Source organism: Lissotriton helveticus, chromosome 6, assembly GCF_964261635.1.
Source record: "Lissotriton helveticus chromosome 6, aLisHel1.1, whole genome shotgun sequence".
Taxonomy (NCBI): Eukaryota; Metazoa; Chordata; class Amphibia; order Caudata; family Salamandridae; genus Lissotriton; species Lissotriton helveticus.
The window spans coordinates 1895473743-1895488848 of NC_136067.1; the positions used below are offsets into that span (position 1 = coordinate 1895473743).

A 15106-nucleotide genomic window follows, 5' to 3' on the forward strand; every position below is an offset into this window, starting at 1 on the left:
ACCTCTCACAAAGACTCAATGATGTCTTGAAAGATGTCCAACGTTGGCTCACAAGCAATCACTTAAAACTTAACCCTGACAAGACAGAGACACTCCTCATCTCAAATAAGGAAGACAACCCACAAATTGCCGAGTGGTTAAAGGCCATTGATGCACTTAATGGAAATCTGATTCTAGCGGACTGTCAAATCCCTAGGCATTACTCTCGATCCAAAACTGAATATGACGAGACACATTAAGAATTCGGCCAAAGCGCGTTCCTTAGCCTAAGACTACTGAACAAATTAAAACCCTACATTCCGCCCAATGACCTCAAACAGGCCACCCAATCTCTGGTTCTATCAAGACTGGACTATGGAAACACAGTCCTCTCAGGAATTCGAAATCACACTTGGCTCCCATCAAAACAACGCTACATGCGGCTGCTAGAATGATCACCGGTATCAAGAAATATGATCATATCTCCCCCGCACTCAAGGAACTGAAATGGCTTCCAGCAGAAATGCGGATTAGCTTCAGAACAGCTTGCCTCACCCATAAAGCCCTTCACACCGGCAAACCAGATTACCTGGCAAAAAAACTCATAAAAGCAGGTCAGTCCAGGAACCTAAGAAGTTCCAACTCCCTTCTACTCATCCCAGCTAAGACCAGAAAGAAAAAAACTGCTGACCGATCTTTCACCGGAAGCGCTCCCAGAATCTGAAATTCCATCCCCCGGCATATCAGAACCATTCCCTCTTATGTAGAATTCAAACGCCAACTCAAAAACCTGTTCCTCAACCGCTCCTTTGGAAATGGATAGTGGGGAGCAATTAACAATGATCGAGCTCCGTTCCAGCTCTAAAACTCTGAAGATCCTTGAAGAAAAAATGTCATTTACTACAATGTGTTGCTCTTTCATTTTTTTTCGCTCCTCTGTGGATAGGTCTCCCCTCTATTCTCTATCTGATGATTATCTGTGCTGTACCTACTGTAAAGCGCTCCGATACCCTGGGGTCTGGCTAGCGCTATACAAAACTTCTTAAATAAATAAAAATAAAAAATAACTAGGTCAGCACCCTCCCAGTGACATCTAAGGCAGTGGTGTTGCGTTTGCGGGAACATTTTTTCCAGTCCAGGAGGGGGTAAGATAGGCCCTGTGGAGGATCATGGTTTGGAAGTATTTGAATTTTGCGTTTCTCTGTATTTTCCTAGGGTGTTCTATAATTTTCTCCCATTCTTGGTCTTCTAGAGCCCGCCCTATGTCATCCGGCCATGTGTGTTGTAAAGAAGTGGAGGTTATCCCCGCATGGGCACGGATCCCTACATATAGTCATTTAATTAAGTGCCTACCCCTGCAATAAAGTGCTTTAACCAATTCATGCGTAGATGGTTCCTGACGGTGTGGGGCCCAGTGTGTTTTTACATATTGTATTATCGCCGCATGTAATATATACTAGTGATCTGGCACCGTGTCTCCCTAACAAAGTTACCATAATCTAGCAACTGTCCATAGTGGAACAAGTCAGACACCGTGCTAACCCCTACTTCGAGCCAGGGAGCGATAGTGCGCTTAGTTAGTCTTCCAGTCACCAGTGGTATTCCCAGTAAGGGGATGTTAACTCCATAGGCAGGGTGTGGGAATGTGTAGTGTAGTGTCGCTTTCCAACATTGTAGCACCGTGTGCAGCAGAGGAGGAAGATGCTGGGGGGAGTTTGCAGCGCGGCAATAACAGTGTATGCAAGGCTCCTCTTGTGATATCACGCTCAGTGTACCCTATTTCTTGCAAATTACGCCCAGCCGTCCAAAAGGACAACCACTGTAGTTGGCAGGCATAGTAGTATGCTTGGAGGTCCGGTACTCCCAGACCTCCTTTATCCGTACCAAGCTGGAGCTTTTTGAGGCTTATCCTCCGTCTGCCGGGTTCCCAGATGAGGTCAACAAGCATGGTGTTTAAGAGTTTAAAACTGTCCTGTGGGAGTAGCACCGGTAAGTTTGTAAAATTGTAAATCAGTCGTGGGAGGACAACCATTTTTGTTATAGCTACTTTTCCCATCACCGATAGGAGCAATGTGGTCCAAAAGGCAATGCTAGAGCTTAGGGCTCTAATTGCTCTATGTAGGTTACCGTCCAAAATATCGGTGGGCGTCCGGTACACATGAATGCCCAAATATTTAAACATATGCGGGGCCACCTGTAATACTGTGGGCCCAAATAAGATAGTCGGGTGAGGCCTGATCACGAAAGAAAAAGCCATGTGACTTCGTTGGGTTAATAGCCAGGCCCAATATGCTTTCGAATATGGCAAATATCTGAGGGGCTAAATCCGACCGAAGGTCTCTAATGTAAAGGATAATGTCGTCCGCATAAGCAGAGAAGGGTGCATGGTGGGCCCGATCTGGATGCCCATCTCCTGTGCGTCTACACGCAGCTTAAGAGCCAAGGGTTCCAATGCCAATACAGGAGTGGTGAGAGTGGGCATCCTTGCCTCATCCCTCTAAATATCTGATATGTAGCTGATATATGGCCTCTAGTACGGACACGAGCAGTGGGTGCCTCGTATAGTAGATGGAGCCATTTAATATAGTCCTCCGGCAACCCAGCTTATTCTGCAACCCAGCTTATTCAGGATGGGCAGGAGTCTATTTGCCAGTACCTTACGAAGTATTTTGTATTCTGTTGCTAGCAACGATAGTGGACGGTAGCTTGCCATGTCAGTGGGATTCCTCTCTGGTTTCGGGAGAGAGACCACCAATGCCTGTGCCGTGGGGAGTGGTAGTGTTCCCTCCGTCATCGCCGTATTATACAAGAGCTCTAGGTTGTGCAGGAGAGAGTCCATGAAAGTATCATAAAATTCTGCAGGTAAACTGTCCAGCCCAGGGGTTTAATTACGAGGGAGACCCTTAATTGCTACCTTGATATCAGCTTTGGTAATAGGGCCTGATAGGTCTTTCAGGGCTGCTGCAGTCTGTTGTGGGAATGGCAATGCGTGTAAGAAGTCGTCTACTCGCGTGTCCTCACTGTCTGTAGGTTTGCTGTACAACGTAGCATAGTATTGGCAAAAGGCCACATTAATGTCGTTTTGGGTATGTGCTTTGCCACCTGCCATGGTAGTGATTTCATTAATTACAATGGCAGGGGAGTCGTCACGCAGTAATTTAGCTAATAATGCCCCTGATTTGTCCGCCTCAGAATGACATTTCTGCGTGTACCGTTGGTGGTCTATGATCCGAAGAGATTCTAACAATTCCGCGTGTTGGATGCGGACTTCCTGGAGTGGTGCCTGTTTCTCCCCGCGTGTTGGATGCGGACTCCTGTTCCAACTGATCCATCTTGCATTCTGTTTCTGTAAGGGACTTATGGACTTCCTGCTTAGCTCCCACTGTCGCACTGATTTCTCTACTGCGTATGACCGCTTTAAAGGCGTCCTATTCAATTATACCATTAGAAGCTGTATTACTATTTTCCTCAAAATAATGTGCAATAGTATCGGCCATGGCGGTTCGGAACACTGTCTTCTAGCATCTGCGGCCATAGTCTCCAGGTAGGTACCGGAGTAGGTATCCTGCCCCACGTGACTGATCTCTAGTGGGTTATGGTCCGAAAAGGTTTTTGCTAGATACGCAGCGTGCGTGACCTGCATCGCAATCGTGTTTGAGCAGTATATTCTATCTATTAATGTATGAAGCATATGGACCGGGGAGTAAAATGAGTATTCCCTATATGTTGAGTGTCGCATCCTCCACACACCGTATAATGCCCATCCCTCCGCCCAACTGCAGAGTGCCTTCACCTGCTTAATCAATCTTGCACCATTCAGAGGGGTTGGGACCGGTCTAATGGAATATCCATGATTGTGTTACAATCCCCGCCTATAATCCAGGGACGCATCTCCCAGCCTGCTAATGCTAGGTTCAGGGTAATTAAAAATTGTTCTTGCTCAATATTCGGCACATATGTGCTACTCACCACTACTTGTTGACCATCCAGTGACCCTTGTATAAAAATATATATCGTCCCTGTTTGTCTACTCTCTGTTCTAAGGCTTTAAAGGGCACTCGATGCCTGATCCAGATGGTGACACCACATGCATATCCAGGGTAGCTGGTGGAGAAAACCTGCCCCCTCCATTTCTTACGAAGCTTCACTGCCTTCAGTTCCAACATGTGGGACTCTTGCAAGTACACTATTTGTGCCTTACGTCTCAGTAATTGAGCGTGTATTCTATAATGCTTCTGCACGGAACCCAATCCTCTAACGTTCCACGTTAATATGTTATACTGGCTGAGTGTATGCATTGCAATACTAAGTTGGTCCGAAGGACAGGCCGTGCCGTATGTGTTAGAAATAAGCCGCCTCATATCAATCCAATGAATAGGACTGTATGCCTCCCCTGAACGCCCAATTCTCGGTCCAGTCAAGGAACTAAACCGAACCATGCAACCAAACAAGTCAAACAGAACTATGCCCTGCACAACCACTGCATTTGCAGATTGGGGGACATCGCCAACGCCATCCATGGGGTGCAAACCGCACTCCAAAATACTATAGAACTCTGTCAGAACAGAACCCCGGGCTCAGGTTAAATGTACACACTCATCGCTGCAACATAGTTTAGCAAAAGGATATTATATCAGTATGAGAGGTAGGTCCTTGGCAGTAGTGTCTTACAGCAGTCAGCCAAACAATCCATCTGCCGTTTGTGGGGTCACACTGCCCTCAGAGTCCGACCTGTTCAAGTCGTCCACAGAGGAGGCGGAGTCTTCAATTAGTGTAGTCTGTCGAAATGTAGAAGCTGCTATGAGCGCCTGCTTCTTGCTCTGCTGTTTCTGCTGTGACGCTGGGTTGGTCTGTTGAGAGTTCCTGTGTATCCGTCTACCCCGGCAGGTGCCAGTTGGTTCCATTCGACTGGAGCTATGCGGTGTGCTTTGGGAGGCGTTATCGCCATTCACTGTAAGCTCCGTCACCTCTAACCATTCCTCAGCATCTTCCGGGCTCTCAAAAAGGAAAATGCTACTTACCAGTATGCACCTGTTCTTGGCATGTAGAGCTGCAGATTTCTACACTTTGCATTAGATCGCCACCTGGTGTTGGGCTCGGATGATTGCATGTGTTGTCGTCTTGAAAGAAGTCTTTGTAGTTACGAGATAGGTGACGCCTCCCTTGGACGACAGTGCGCATGGGCATCGGCTCCATCCTTAGATTGTTTTTCGCCATGATGGGAAATGATGAGTTAGTAGGAAGAAAGAAGGGATGTCCATGCGTATATATCTAATTAAGATAGAACTGGAACAGATACAGGTCCCGGGGAGGCATGTAGAAATCTGCAGCTCTACATGCCAAGAACAGATGCATACTAGTAAGTAGCATTTTCCGTTCAAGGCATATGAGCTGCAGATTCTACACTTTGCATCGATTGTGCAGCAGTGTCTCCCCTAGCGGTGATCACCTGTATCCGTTGCAGTGGTTTGAAAGAGTTTTGAGGACAGCTTGGCCTACTGCAGCTTGCTGCTTGGCTTGCACATCAACACAATTGTGTTTAGTGAAGGTATGTGTTGTAGACCATGTTGCTGCCTTGCAGATGTCTTCTAGGGGAATGGTCCCTAAGAAAGCCATGGAGGCTCCTAGTTTGCGTGTGGGGTGCGCTCTAGGGGGAACCGTTAATGTGCGTTTTGCCTTGTGATAGCATATTTGTATACATTTAACAATCCACCTTGCAATTCCCGATTTAGAAATGGGGTTGCTTTTATGTGGTGGAGAGAAAGCTACAAATAGTTGCTTTGTTTTGCGAAAGGATTTGGTCCTATCTATGTAATAGAGAAGAGCTCTTTTGTGTGTAGAGCGCTCTCTGCTACAGAGTCTGGGTTTTGAAAAAACACTGGTAACTCTACAGATTAGTTTAGATGAAAGGGAGTAATTACTTTAGGAAGGAATTTAGGATTAGTTCTTAGAACCCCTTTGTTACGGTGTAATTGTAAGAATGGTTCTTGTATAGTGAAAGCATGAATCTCACTAACTCTTCTAAGAGAGGTAATAGCAATGAGGTAAGCTGTTTTCCATGTGAGAAATTGCAGTTCACATTTGTGTAAATGTTCAAATGGGGGTCCCATGAGCCTGGTAAGAACAATGTTTAGGTTCCACACTGGAGAGGGCGGTAACCTAGGAGGAATAATTATTTTTAATCCTTCCATAAAAGCTTTTATTGCTGGTACTCAATGACAGATGTGGTCTGTTTTGTAGATATGCCGCAATGGCTGCAAGATGTAAGCAAATAGATGAATATGCTAGATTACATCTTTTTAAATGGAGAAGGTAACAGATATTTTTGATGGAAGCATCTAAAGGATCAATTTGATTATTAGTGCAGTAAATGGCAAATCTTTTCCATTTAGCAGCATAGCAAGCTCTAGTAGTAGGTCTTCTGACTTCTTTAATGATATTCATACAGTCTGGTGGCAGGTTAAGGTAACCAAACTCTAAGACTTCGGGAGCCATATCGCCAGATGCAGTTGGTTTGGGTCTGGATGTCGGACATCTTCATTGTTCTGCGTTAGCATGGATGGGGTCAGACATAATTTTTGGTGTGGAACTAGGGATAGTTCTAGTAGTGTTGTGAACCACGGTTGGCGTGCGCATGTGGGAGCTATTAAAATGATTTTGAGCGACTGTTGTCGTAGCTTGCACACTATTAGTGGTATTAGGGTAGTGGCGGAAAAGCTTACGCAAATCTGCCTGACCTGTTCATCCATATCGCATTGCCCTTGGACAGCGGGTGTGGGAACCTGGAGGCGAAGGTTGGGCATTTCGCGTTTTCGTGTGTGGCGAACAGATCGATGTCTGGATGACCCGACTTGTGAAAGAATGGTAGAAGAACTTGTAGATGTAGTTCCCATTCGTGAACCTGTTGTGTCTGTCGACTTAACAGATCTGCCATCTGATTGTGAACTCCTGGAAGGTGTTCTGCTAGTAGATAGATCTTTTGTGGAATGGCCCATTTCCAAATGTTCTGTGCAAGCTGGGACAGTTGCAGAGAGTGTGTCCCCCCCTGTTTTTGTAAATAGTACATGTCCGGATCAAGACAGCTTTGTTCTGTACATGTACTTGGAAAGACTTGAGCGCTAAGAAAATTGCTAGCAGCTCTAGGTGATAGATGTGGAGCACCTTTTGTTGAGTGGTTCATTTTCCCTGAGTTGTATGGTGTAGGATATGGGCTCCCCATCCTGTGAGCGATGCGTATGTTGCAAGTACTATTTGTGGAACAGGTTCGAGACACTGCCGCCCTTTTGCCAATTTTTGGGTGTTCCACCACTGCAGAGAGCGATGTGTGCGGCTGTCTTCCAACACCAGGTCTGTAAGTTGTCCTTGAGCCTGGTTCCACTGTTGTGCTAGACATTCTTGTAACGGACGCATTTGCAGTCTTGCATTCAGTACAATAAAAATGCAAGATGCCATCATGCCTATTAGTCGCATGAACACTCTGGCTGGGAGAGAGTGTTGCTGTTGAAATTTTGTGACTAAGGCTTGAATGCTCTGCATCCTGGCTGGACTGGGATACGCTAGAGCTGTAGACGTGTTAATTGTAGCCCCTAGGTACTGATGTACATGAGAGGGCTAAAGATGCGACTTGATGTAGTTGATTGTGAACCCTAAGTCGTGTAATGTTTGAATTGTTTGAGATGTGTGTTGGACACATTGATTGAATGACTTGGCTTTTATGAGCCAATCGTCTAGATATGGGAAGACATGGATCTCTTGTCTTCTAAGATGTGCTGCTAGTCACTTTGTAAACACTCTTGGTGCAGTTGTGACCCCGAATGGAAGGACTTTGAACTTCTAGTGCTGTCCTTCCAGTACAAACCTTAGATACTTCCTGTGAGAAGGATGTATAGGAATGTGGAAGTAGGCGTCCTTTAGATCCAGTGTAGTAGGGAAGTCGCCTTGTTGCAGCAATGGGAGCACCTGTTGTAAAGTGATAATATGAAAATGATCTGAGTGTATATACCGATTGAGGGGCCTGAGGTCGAGAATTGGTCTTAGTGTACCGTCCTTTTTGGGTATTAGGAAATACAGCGAGTAAACCCCTGTTCGTTGATGTTGTAAGGGAACAATTTCTATTGCGTCTTTCGGAAGTAGTGATAGAAGATTGAGCAGTTGTAAGGTGTGCTGCAGACATTGGATGCTGTCTGGGTGGTATGTGTGGAGGGGTAGCTGTAAGTTCCGGGCAGTAGCCATACTGGATAATCTGTCTTACCCACTTGTCTGTTGTGATGGAATTCCAGACAGGTAGGAATTGTGTTAGTCTGCCCCTCACAGGAGTGGAATGCTGTTGGGGGAGCTGAAGAAAGTCACTGTTTTGTGGTGGGGGGCTTCGACTATTGTTTCCTCGTCCTCTACCCTTATTGTTGTTGCCTCTACAGCCTCCTCTAAAATATCCTCTATTGGAGGATGTTTGTGTATTAGATTTAAAGGAAGCTGAATGGTCTGCTCCAGCTTGTTTGGAGCCTCCTCTATAAAAGGAGCGACGAAAGGAGCCTCAAGCTTGGGTGGATTGCAAAGCTCTCAGATTTGGCTGTATCAGTGTCCTTTTTCATTTTTTCAAGTGCTGTGTCTACCTCTGGTCCAAACAGTTGTTGTTGGTTGAATATCTGATTTAAGATAGTAGTTTGCACTTCTTGCTTAAATCCGGAAATGCGTAGCCACGCAGGACGTCTAAGTAGGACACTAGTGTTTATAGCTCTAGCTGCAGTGTCTGCTACATCAAGTGCACATTTGATTGAGGCATTTGAAATTAGATTGCCTTCTTGTATAAGGTCATTTGCCTGTGCTTTATATTGAGCTCCCAACACTGTGGTTGAGCCCACCCCGACTTCTAGGCGTCGGGGTGACCCGATGATGAAGCATGACACCACCAGGGTGTGTGAGGGTAACTAAACAAAAAGGAATCCTTTCCTTCCTCACGGAGTGGTGAAGTTACACCTTCCTCCACACACTATAAGCTTCAGTTCCCCCCACCTAAGCGCATTTCAGATTGACCATCACACGGTTAGTTGGAGTAATTGTTGTGGTTTAATGATTTCATTTGGGAGTAGTTACTCCGACCCAATTTCCTCTCTACCCTCCAGGCATTGAAAAAGTTTTTCATAAAAGCATCCTTGTGTACATATGAGGGGAGGGGGTGGGGCACCAACGCTAAAGCCGGCCGTGCGGGGGCTCAAGGGTCACGGCCTCAGAGGGTGAAGCTGCACCTCAGGAGCGAAGTCATTTAAATGTCTTCAGGGTGTGATACGTCACTGCAGCGTCACAATACATTAAGTGCATTGAGCGCGCGGGATAGAGTTGGCCTGTGCATCTGGAGTGAACGGGCACATTTCCAAGCTAACATTTTACTGTGTTGCAAGTTTTTCTAAATAATGCACCCTGAATTCTGTCATTCTGGCACCCACGAACCCGCACTGCGAGCTGTTCCGTGTACCCCCCTTCCTTACAATGTAAAGAGTGCTTGGGAATGCATTCTGCTGCTCGCTTCAGCCTGCAGGGTATCAAAAACCTAAACAATGTATACATTAATACAACACAATCCGGCTGCATCAGGTGGACTCTACTAAGATGAAGCGCTCACACCAGTGCATTCTACTTCAACTTCAAGGCGCTACAAAACACGCACCAGGGGGACTCGCGGTACACGTCGAAGAATAGGGGAGTGGGGGCTGGGGGCAGCGGGACCCAAGGGACGGCCCCTGTGTCCATGCTAGAGATTTAATCGTGGGCAGGAACTCCACTGGAACCAAAATATACTCAAAGTGTGAAAAAATACACTATAAATAGAAACCTAAATACAGCGGCGCAGCACGGCATCTCCTTGGTGACCGGCAGCTCCTCACCTCATCGTTACAGAAAAGGGGGTGGTGATGAACAGAGTGTCTGAATTAAGCAGACCACTCTTACCCAGTCCAAAGATCAGGGCTTGATCCATCACCGTTATTTATCTCACTGCCCCATCCCAGCTCAGAACCTGGCTATATGCAAATTAGTCTGTCCCTGGCCCAGTGCATCATGGGAACAGGGCAGACCAAACTACCAAGCCAATTCTTCACCAGAAAGGAGACAAGCTACCGGGGACCGGTTTCTGGCATTTCAGCCTCTTCGGCCCGGCTTGCTTGAATCCTGATGGAGCAGTGAGAAAGGGACTCATGTCTGAGTATACCCTGCCACACCTATAGTGGCCAAAAACGATACAGAAAAGGGGGTGGTGATGAACAGAGTGTCTGAATTAAGCAGACCACTCTTACCCAGTCCAAAGATCAGGGCTTGATCCATCACCGTTATTTATCTCACTGCCCCATCCCAGCTCAGAACCTGGCTATATGCAAATTAGTCTGTCCCTGGCCCAGTGCATCATGGGAACAGGGCAGACCAAACTACCAAGCCAATTCTTCACCAGAAAGGAGACAAGCTACCGGGGACCGGTTTCTGGCATTTCAGCCTCTTCGGCCCGGCTTGCTTGAATCCTGATGGAGCAGTGAGAAAGGGACTCATGTCTGAGTATACCCTGCCACACCTATAGTGGCCAAAAACGATACAGAAAAGGGGGTGGTGATGAACAGAGTGTCTGAATTAAGCAGACCACTCTTACCCAGTCCAAAGATCAGGGCTTGATCCATCACCGTTATTTATCTCACTGCCCCATCCCAGCTCAGAACCTGGCTATATGCAAATTAGTCTGTCCCTGGCCCAGTGCATCATGGGAACAGGGCAGACCAAACTACCAAGCCAATTCTTCACCAGAAAGGAGACAAGCTACCGGGGACCGGTTTCTGGCATTTCAGCCTCTTCGGCCCGGCTTGCTTGAATCCTGATGGAGCAGTGAGAAAGGGACTCATGTCTGAGTATACCCTGCCACACCTATAGTGGCCAAAAACGATACAGAAAAGGGGGTGGTGATGAACAGAGTGTCTGAATTAAGCAGACCACTCTTACCCAGTCCAAAGATCAGGGCTTGATCCATCACCGTTATCCCTGATCTCTTGACTGGGTGAGAGTACTCTGCTTAATTCAGAGACTCTGTCCATCACCACCCCTTGTTGTAAATATTTTTGTCCACCCTAAGCGTGGAAGGGTATACTCAGATGTGAGTCCCTTGCTCATTGCACCATCAGGATTCAAGCAAGCCGGGCCGAAGACGGCTGTAATGCCAGAAACCGGTCCCCGGAAGCTTGTTTCCTTCCCAGTGTAAGAATTGGCTTTTGTAGTCTGGTCTGCCCTGTTCCCATGATGCACTGGGCCAGGGACAGACTAATTTGCATACAGCCAGGTTCTGAAACTGGGATGGTGCAATGAGCTAAAAAACGGTGTTGGATCTAGCCCTGATCTCTTGACTGGGTGAGAGTACTCTGCTTAATTCAGAGACTCTGTCCATCACCACCCCTTGTTGTAAATATTTTTGTCCACCCTAAGCGTGGAAGGGTATACTCAGATGTGAGTCCCTTGCTCATTGCACCATCAGGATTCAAGCAAGCCGGGCCGAAGACGGCTGTAATGCCAGAAACCGGTCCCCGGAAGCTTGTTTCCTTCCCAGTGTAAGAATTGGCTTTTGTAGTCTGGTCTGCCCTGTTCCCATGATGCACTGGGCCAGGGACAGACTAATTTGCATACAGCCAGGTTCTGAAACTGGGATGGTGCAATGAGCTAAAAAACGGTGTTGGATCTAGCCCTGATCTCTTGACTGGGTGAGAGTACTCTGCTTAATTCAGAGACTCTGTCCATCACCACCCCTTGTTGTAAATACTCACCTCATCGTGGCTGCTGCTGGGAGTCCGGGCGGGGGGTCCTCTGGAGTCTGACCCAGGGTGCCGGGGGTCCCGGGCGCCGCGCAGCTACCAGCCTGATCGCAAAACTGAAAGAGATCGCGTTAGCAGGATTCATTCTACAAAGTTAAATTAACCTGTGCAATTCTCCCAGAACAGGGGCGGGTGGTCCTCCTGCACGCAGCGTTAAAGTGCTTTAATTTTGTTCCTCTGCAGATTTGTGGACGCGTGTTGTTGTGCTTTGCAAGATCTTACATATATAAAAATATATTTTAAAGTTAGCAGTAGATTTCCTACTTACAGAGCCTACCAAGTGCTGAAATGTGGGTTTGTCCTTAAGTCTTGAAAAAGCATGCAGATGAAAGTTAACTGATTTCAGTCCCTCCCCCCCTCAGCCAAAGGCCTGCTCTTTAACGCTACCTGGACCAGATACTGGGTCTTGAACTCAGCAGCGCATCATTAGCACAAAAGATCCTGAAATTGAAGGAGACGCCTGCACCCTCTTGTACTTCAATGCGTGTTTTGTACTAGTGCTGGTGTTTTTACCGACGTGTTTGTTTCCTCTGCATGCGCCTTGCTAATAGGGTAACCGGAGCTATTCAAATCCAGTCGCCGGGGTGTAAGGGGAGGGTACGCTGACCTCGCCCTCTGGCCGTGGGTGGGTCACATGACCTGGCCCGGTTCTTTCTCTGGAGGGAATCAGGTAGAGCTGTGGTCTTTCTTCTTTGTCCCTCCTTCATGTTCCGGGAGTGAGGTGAGCGCACCAGGCAGGGAGTAGCCGAAGTTGCCTAACTAGTTGGGCGAGGGAGTGACACGGCTGCCGAGGGGAGGAACCATTCGAGCGGCATGGAGTGAAGTGGGCAGGTGTGTTCCCGGAGCTTTTGTGTCCGCATTGGACTTTTTGGGGAGATGAAAAGAACTTTCGGCAGGTAGAGGCTGCGGGAGAGGGAGAGGGAGTTGGAGGGGGGCAGCAGGTGAGCCCCCCATCGCCGCCTGAGAGTTAAGCGACCATCATCTGCTTGGCTTCCCACGGAGCTCTCTTCCGGGGCGGGCTCCTCGCCCGGCAGCCTCCGCACCTGGGTTACGGGGGCTTTCATCCCCTCTGCCTAACGACCCTTTGACCGCTGTTCTTATCCCTCCCCCCACTTTTCCCCTTCCCCACTACCCCGTTTTAGCCTGTATAATTGTAATTGCTGTGTGTTCGCAGGCTCTTTCTACTCCCTAACACAAAGGCCCCTCCTAACTTTTTTTTCCAAGCCTTTCACTACCCAATTCTTCATATTTCTTTACTGCTTCGAAATGCTTTTAAGAAAATAAAATTGTAAACAAAGGAACGGCTTTTTTGCTAAACCTATTAATATTTGTTTTTAATTTATATTTGGTACACCTATTTTTTTGCTTTTTTTGTTGTTGCTTTGAGTCACATTTGCTGTTGGGTAGTAGATGGCTCTTCATGTCAACCCATATCCGTTAACCCAACCAAAGTTCATTTGACCCTGTTTTCACTACAGTGTTGCCTTATACAGTGACTATTAATTATTAAATGGCTGCTTTTGCCAGGAACATGCCACCCGAGTTGTGTTGGTGCTTCGCGCGCAGCTACCAGCCTGATTGCGAAACCGAAAGCGATCGCGTTTCCAAAAAAACAAAGCCGTGAGTGGTGCGTGCGCGCATGCCATATGCTTTCACTTATCTCGCCTGGGCACAATAATTCTAAGCATATGGCATGAAATGCGCATAATAGACACCAATAGGCCAGGGGTGGAGCTATGCACCCGCCTCTGGCCTATTGGTGTCTATTTGACAAAACAACACGCAGTGAAAGGCCAATAGCAGGCCGCAAATTGAAAATCACACGCACGAGCGTGTGGAATTTAAAGGTCCATTTACAAAACTCTGCCAAAAGGACTCTCGCTGCGCGAACACTGCTGTGCAGTGTATCGCGCAAGGTGCGAGACCTAAAAACAAGCCCCCACACCATCCAGCCTACCGGGGGATTGCCCGTGCCCGGAATCACCAATCCGGCTCTGGCGTGCTGCCTATATAGGCACCGCGCACGTCACTTCCAGCACGGATGACGCCACGCGGAGCCGAATGACAACCTACCGCTGCTCATGGCTCCTGCACATGGAAAAATTTCCAGATCCACTCTGACATCTGGAGATAATTTGAAGGTAAGGAATCCGCGGCTAGAAGGGTCTATCAGATTTATTTATTAACAGTGAGTTCTGAAACATGAACTGGGAAACATTCCTGACCCCACCCTGATGATTCCATTAGCCAACTAGGAGGCAAGTCAGAGTTCTTGTGTAACCTATATATGGGCTCGATTCTTATTATACATGTACCAATAGTGGAGTCTTAAACCAAACAAGTTTTTTATAGCAGACATCTTGAACTCCTATTTGAAGGTGCTCTCCTGTGGTAATGAAGAAAAAGGCAACTCTAGAACAAAATATTTGCCTAGATTCACAATTTGAGACCAGTTTATGGGCTAAGCCCATTACAGTTAGGTCAAGTAGATTATTCAAGTTACTAGGCTTTGAAGTCTGGTAACATTTGAGTTTAAGGCTTGTGTACCAAGTCAAGATCCCCTTCCCAAACTACCAACTCAGCTTCGGTGCAACTCGGAATATTTAAGACTAATAGGATTGTCTACATTCGGTGCATTTGCCTTTACCAAGACCACTTTCTTATTGTCTAGTAACCACAATAGCACAATGTATTGTCCCTCTGGTTCCTCCCATTTTTGAATCCGCGTAAAAAGGAATGTGCAACTTACACTGTAAGCATTTGTGTTGTGTAGTGTAGATTCAAGTTCTGTATGCTCCTGCCATTTAGTGTTGGGCTCGGACATTTGCAACTTTTTTTCTTCTTCAAAGAAGTCTTTCGAGTCTCAAGGTATAAGGACTCCTCCTATAGATGTTAATGTGCATGGACATCGGCTCCATTGTAGATTTGTTTTCCGCATGGCAGGTGAGGATGGAGATGGAGCATACAAAAGGATTGTTCAATGACCATGCAAACGGAAGAAAGAGTACATCTGTAAAAAGCAAAGGTTTCCAGGGAGGTGGGTGGGAACATGTCAATCTACAGCACTACACACCACAAACAGGTGCGTACAGGGTAAGTAACTTATTCTGTTCATGACGTGTGGCTGTAGGTACATATGCTCTGCATAGACTGTTACGCAGTACCCTTCTTGCAGAGGCTAGCCAGAAGATGTCGCAGAGGACTTAAAAGTTATTATACAACAGCTTAGCCAACCTTCGCTTGTTGGCATGCTAGGACATCCATGCAGTAGTGTTTGGTAAATGTGCGTA

The 15106-nt window shown here is 46.9% G+C and overlaps 1 protein-coding gene across 3 annotated transcripts in view; it reads right to left on the minus strand.

Moving 5' to 3' along the window:
- Window positions 1–15106, minus strand: part of WDR26 (WD repeat domain 26) — a 716351-nt gene that overhangs the window by 260982 nt on the left and 440263 nt on the right. The window lies entirely within an intron of this gene.